At 35.6% G+C, this 6,547-nt stretch overlaps 1 pseudogene; it reads left to right on the forward strand.

The window, feature by feature from the left end:
- Positions 1-2,508: 2,508 nt before the first annotated feature.
- On the forward strand, positions 2,509-3,935 carry LOC120172334 (annotated as a pseudogene).
- Positions 3,936-6,547: the final 2,612 nt, after the last annotated feature.

The following is a 6,547-nucleotide window of genomic DNA, read 5'->3' on the forward strand; positions in this document are numbered from 1 at the left end:
TTTCTGGAAACTTGGTCTCATGGAGTTCTCGCAAACAACAGGTTGTAGCTAGATCTACTGCTGAGGTTGAATATCGCAGTGTTGCATGTGCTGCAGCTGATATGAGATGGCTTCAATCCTTACCTACAGTATGGTGTGATAATTCGAGTGTTGTTGTTGTATGTGCCAATCTGTTTCTTCATTCTAAATTTAAACATGTGGAGCTAGATTTGTTCTTTGTTCGAGAGATGGTTGCTGCTGGAGGACTGTGGGTACATGAAGTCCCAGCAGTTGAGCAGGTTGCTGATATTTTCACAAAGCCATTGTCTACTCCTTTTGTTTCTAAAGCATAGACTACGGTTGCTAATTGTTCAACTCAAATATAAGTCGTTGATTACTGAGTTGTGCAGCCAAAGCATGATTGAGGATGACGATTAAAAGTTTTGCAAGGTTGTTGAGCATGGTGAATGTTGATGAATGAAGATTTTGATATGTTGGTTATGAGCTTTCAAGAGCTATCAAGTAGGGTGAAAGTTGAAATATGAAATGCATTGCTAAGTTACCTGTTGCATTGCTACGTTGCTTGCTGTGTATGAGTTTGTTAAGCAGCTGTTAAGAGTTTGTTATAAGTTTACTTACATGGTTTTGCTTACATTGCATGTTAATTTGGTAAAAGAGGCAGTTAGAGTTTTTATTCAACTTAGTATATAAACACCTCTTGTTTAGAGTAAATTGCAGCTTTTGATATTCAATAAAAATGATTCTGAACTTTTCTTCTTCTCTTTCTTTTGTTTTTCATTACATGGTAGTTAAGACTATATCATAACAGTGTGTTCTGTTTTGTGGCGTAAAAGTGAACTCAAGCTTAGATATTGTTTGATTGTGTGCCAACTTGGTTGGACCATTTTCTAAAATTGCACGAAGAACTGCCACTGAACCTGATAGTTGTAAAAAAAAGTTTTATTTCCTTTCTTTCATGATTCAACCATTCTTTTCTAATAACTTCTCTTGACAACTTGTCCTTGACGTTATCCAAACTTCTAGTAGTCAATTATTCCTTTGTTGTTTGATACTGTAGAATAGCTCCTGAAGAACGGGTGACGCGGACATTGCAAATTCATACTAGCATATGTACCCGTGTGAAAATGTAAGTCTTACTGTTTCTTTTCCTCTCTCATGTGATTACTGATTCATATCAATAATAAAGTTGTCATCGTCAAAATGGAAGAAGAATAAGAATAGTCAAATGGTAGGTCAAACATGCTGAGTCAGTTGGTTTAATGTCTCACGTCAGCATTTTGTTAATGCAATAACGATTGTTAATATTGACCATTTTGTAACAAGCGATAATATTAATGACCGATTTGTGACTTTTCAAACATCAATGATAAAAACGAACACTAATATAATTATTAGCTACCATTGGCGTAGTTTATCTAAAAAAATTATTTATAAAAATGACACGATCACGCACGATAAAGGTGCATCCAACTAACTGTATTTTAGTAAAGACAACGGTGGAGCATACATCAAATCAAAATATTAATGAGAATGAAGTATTTATTTTTTTAGACTGTAATCTACGTCTTTCCTTTTTATTAATCAAAAAGAGAGAATTCTTGATTCAGTCAGCTGGAATGTTAAATGGTTCATCACATATGTTCCCGTATATATCGTCTTTTCATTGCTTCTGCACCATAACGAGTGATTTACCCTTTCTACTAAGAAAAAAGAGAGAGAGAGAGAGAGAATTCTAACACATGTTATCACGTAACATAATAGAGGCTTCAGCTGAAAGTCATTTCTCTAAATAAATTTTTCAATATTATTTCTAATTAATTTTAAAACAAATAATTTTATCTCGACATTACTTCATGCACCAAAAATAACATCTATTGTTCATTTTTATTCACTCAAAAAAATTTCTTTATATAACTTTTAGATTTAACACTCAAAATAATTTTTTTTAACTCCGCCTGATATATCCATACTCGGCAGATTTATTAAGCTGGGAAACTCCCACGAAGTACAAGAACCTGAGGGCAATTTTATCTTATTACAATGGCTTTGTAAAATATATATGTCGTTAATTCTTACCAAAGAAACAAATGCAGTTACATTGTGACAAGGACGCCATTTACGAATTCATGGTTGAACCAATTGACTTGAGTTTGATTGATATTTAAATGCTGAATCCAACAACAAACCATGAATCATTTATTGCTAATTAATGTCAGTTTGTTGTAAGATTTTATAGCCTGCAATTGTCTTCCACTTCATTCCAAGTTTAACAGCGCCACTGTTGCCTAACAATTTATTTTCCTCTGCCCTTTCACTTCACTGTCTTTTATAGGCGCCATGTTGGAGTAAAGTATATATCCAAGTTTGAAAATTATCTTTTACATGTGAACTCATTGATTAAGGAAGAAGTAAAAGTCAAAAGATCACCAAAAGATGATTATGAAGTGGACCTACATCCACACAGCAAAAAATAAATAAAAAATCCTAGAATTTGACTTCATTTGCACACACCCTCACCTCATGCTTCTCTCTTTCGTTTGATTTCATTTCTTCGTATTTTAGAAGACACGAGGAGGAAGAAGATCTTTACGACAATGGGTATTTTCCCCCCAGAATTTCTTTCTTTTTATTTGACTCTTTTTCTGCACTATTTTTCATCATTGATCTCTTTTTTAGGAAATTAATGGAACTTTGTGATGTGGGGTTTTGATTTTTGGAGTTAGTTATTGAATCAATGCTTTATCTTTATCTTTTTTTTTCATGGTATTCTTTTAATGTTGTGATGCAGGAAGCTAATTAAAGTTAGGTTTTTGAGGCAATTCTGATGGAAACTGTTGAAGAATATAGAGTTTAGGGCTGTTGTTTCTCTTAATAAATCTTTGTTGGAGATTGATTTTATCTATGCTTATGTTACTGTGGAGAGTCTTCATTGTTTGAACTTTGAATTGAGAATCCCAAGTTTGAAGCTTTCTAATTACCTCTAGGTTTCCATTGTGAAAGATTTTAGCTTGGAATTTAAGGTTGTGGGATATTCTGCTGAAGCTTTAGATTGTGTGGGTGTTTGTAAAAACTGAGATTAGTTTGTTGCTGTTAACTGTGTTTTTCCAAATGGATAATTCGAAGAATCGGCTTAATGATTCTCTTGGTGTGAGCAAGACCGGCAAGAATATAAAGAAGAGCCCATTGCATCAATCTAACTTTGCCAATAATGGTGTTAGGCTGCAGCCTCGGCCTCAGCCTCAGGTTTACAACATAAGCAAGAACGATTTCCGAAGCGTCGTTCAGCAGCTAACTGGTTCACCGTCACGCAATGATCCCTTTCCAAGACCCCCTCAGAATCCTCCCAAATCCCAAAGTATGAGGTTGCAGAAGATTAGGCCTCCACCATTGACACCTATGAATCGGCCCCATGTTCCAGCTCAAGTACCTGCCCCTATAACGGCTCATGCACCATCACCTGGAATGTTGCAACCTATGGTACCCGTAGATGCTGTTTGGACAAACACAGCAGAATCTCCGATATCAGCTTATATGCGATACCTTCAAACTTCTCTTATAGATCCGAGTCCACTCGGAAAACAAGGTCAACCTCATGCTCTATCACCATCATCAGGTGGCGTAAATGGTTCGACACCACCATTAAGGCCCAATCTCCCATCGCCAAGGATGAATGGACCTGCCCTTTCACCCTCACCAACATCTCAGTTCCTTCTGCCATCATCTACTGGTTATATGAACTTGCTGTCTCCCCAATCGCCTTACCTCCCGGGATTCAATTTCCTCCAATGACTCCCAATTTTGGTTTCTCACCCATGGTTCAGTCGGGGATTTTAGGTCCAGGGCCTCAATCTCCGGCGTCCCCTGGTCTCACGTTTCCATTGTCACCTAGTTTCTTTTCCTTCCCAAGTCCTAGATGGAGGGGTTAACAATCCAAGTTATACTTGAAGAATTAGGACCTTCTTCATGAGGATCATCCCCTTCTCATGGAGATTCAATTGTGAAAATATATTGTATACTGCTGGTGTAAGGAGATGTCACTTTGAAGTAGGTAGGTAGGATCACGGGCATAGGCAATCTTGTTGAAATATTTCTTGTTTACTTATACTGCTGAATCCTTGTTAATTTTGGTTAAACTCTTGTTTAATTGAATGTCATTTAGCTTACAAATCATTCAAGCATTCTTCATATTCATCTCTCAATGTTTTCGAAAATGAAGGTTCATAATGTTAGACTAAGGATCTGTTTGATACACTGTAATTGATATTTTAAAAAATGATTTAAGTAAAATGAATTACATGAAAGTGAGTTGAATGGAGGAGCATATAGATAAACCTTGGATTACATGCAGTTTTGAAATGTTCAGTTCTTCGGCCACAATTAAGATATTTTCCATTTAAAACATTTTCTCATTTCCTAGTATACCTACAAGATCGTAATCATTCATTGCAATCTTGACATTACAGTTGAGAAAAAAATTCATCAAGAAATTTGAAATTAGAATGTCAATGGAAAGCAAACTAAAAAGGCAGATCCATTAGCAACCCAGTATTTTCCAATGTAACCACTTGGGAGATACCTTCTTCCCGCTTTTGCTGCATATTCTTTTGTGCTTAAGAGGATTCGGAATTTTCTTCTTTTGCAGTAGCATTGTTTCGGATTCTTCCTGCGTCAAAACATCACGATCGAATCGAATATTCTATTTCAGTGACATGCAATGCACTACTTTCCCATCAAAACTTGAATGTTGGTTACCTGAATTTCAGACCTGGAAAGCAGGGGTCCACGAGCTTCCTCCTTGTGAAGTTTATTCGAGTTGGCAAAGGTCGGTAACGCTTGAGGTATGGGTTGCACTCTAGATCCTTGGATAGATGACGCATAGGTGCTCAATGTGCTACTGGATTCCATATCCAAACACAGCTATAAGGCCAAGATGATAACTAATATCATTCCGAAAACACATGTTGCTAGAAACTACATTTAAACATAATATAATCATAAAACATCAAGTGCAATATGTATGCAATGCAACACATTGTCCCATCTACATCATCATACGATCACTCAGTGATAAGACATTATCATCCTATAAAGATGCACCAGCTTATAATTCAGTTATTGGAATTCACCATCCGGAAACACGTTGCTAGAAACCAGACAAGTTTATGATGTTAGAACAAATTGTTTTTACCTGAAAAAGTCGATTTTCAAGAGATGTCACCCTGTCTAACAAAGACACTTTAAAGTAAGCTTCCCTCATTGCCAAATCTAATGGCAAGCATGCTTTTTCCATCCCTTTCTGCAAACTTATTTTCCCTTCTAAATATTGCATCTGAAAAAAAAAATTACCCAAAGCATAAAAAAGAAGCTAAATGCAGGTAGATTAGTTTTAGGATGTTAGATATGAGGCTCACCATGAAATCCAAATGATCCAAATTGGAAACCAGAGGCATTGAGGAGTGTTGAGATTTGGTTCCGTTTTCCAATTGACTGTGGAGAGGGGGAGATTTGGGTTTTGGGGTTTAAAATGATTGTGTTTTAATTGTAAAGCAATCAAGTCTGGAAGTTGTTACGTATTTCCTCCTTTTTTTATGTCACTTTTTCTGTCAGTTTATTCAGTCTGCCTCGCAAGTCGTGCGCTAATTCGTTATGGTACTTGGCACCACACCTAAACAAAAACCTACAAGAGGGAGGATACACAATATAACATGTCACTCAAATACGGGCACAAGAATATACTTTTTTATAAATTTTAAAGAAATAAATTTATAAAATTTTAAAAGATAAAAATGAATTATCAATAAAAATATAAAAAAGACACCTAAAATATATAATTAATTGAAATTTTTAGAGGAATGACTACTCTTCCCTGTTTATTCCTCTATCTATTCTTGACTGTTACTGTGAAAGTCATAAAGGCAGAATGGCAAGAGAGAGTGCAAAACGGCTTCCCAATGGTAAAATTGGCCCATTACTGCACCTAAAATAAAAAAAATAAGGGTTTTAGGGTACATTGATTTTAAATTAGGGATCTACAACGTTTACTACAGTGTAGGAGAATTCGTCACCTCGAGGTGAGAAGTTTTATGGGATATTATTTTTTATTACGTATGTATTATCTTATTTTTTTAAAGAACTCGTCACCTCGAGGTGACGAGTTTCATTAAAAAAATTTAATTTTTCCCCATTAGTATACTTAAAATTAGAATTGAAAAAAAAAAGACGTTGGAACTCGTCACCTCGAGGTGACGAGTTCAATTGGATTTGAACAGATAGCCATTTTATAGCCATTGGAACTCATCCTGTGGTCTTGACGAGTTTCAATAGTTATTTTGAGAATATTTTATCTATAAATAGGAGTTGGGTTAGTTAATAGAGTTATATGGGAACCAAATCATGTAGAATATTTAAGGTAATCTTGCTTCTTATTACATTAATATTGATGATTCATATTCAAGATGAGGTATGGGTGAAAGAGTCAATAAAGTCGATTCTTGATCAAACATAAGGAGATGAAAAGGGAGGAGAAGGAGGAGGATGAGGAGGGGGA

Source organism: Hibiscus syriacus, unplaced genomic scaffold (genome assembly GCF_006381635.1).
Source record: "Hibiscus syriacus cultivar Baekdansim isolate YM2019G1 unplaced genomic scaffold, ASM638163v2 tig00111848_pilon, whole genome shotgun sequence".
In the NCBI taxonomy this organism is placed as follows: Eukaryota; Viridiplantae; Streptophyta; class Magnoliopsida; order Malvales; family Malvaceae; genus Hibiscus; species Hibiscus syriacus.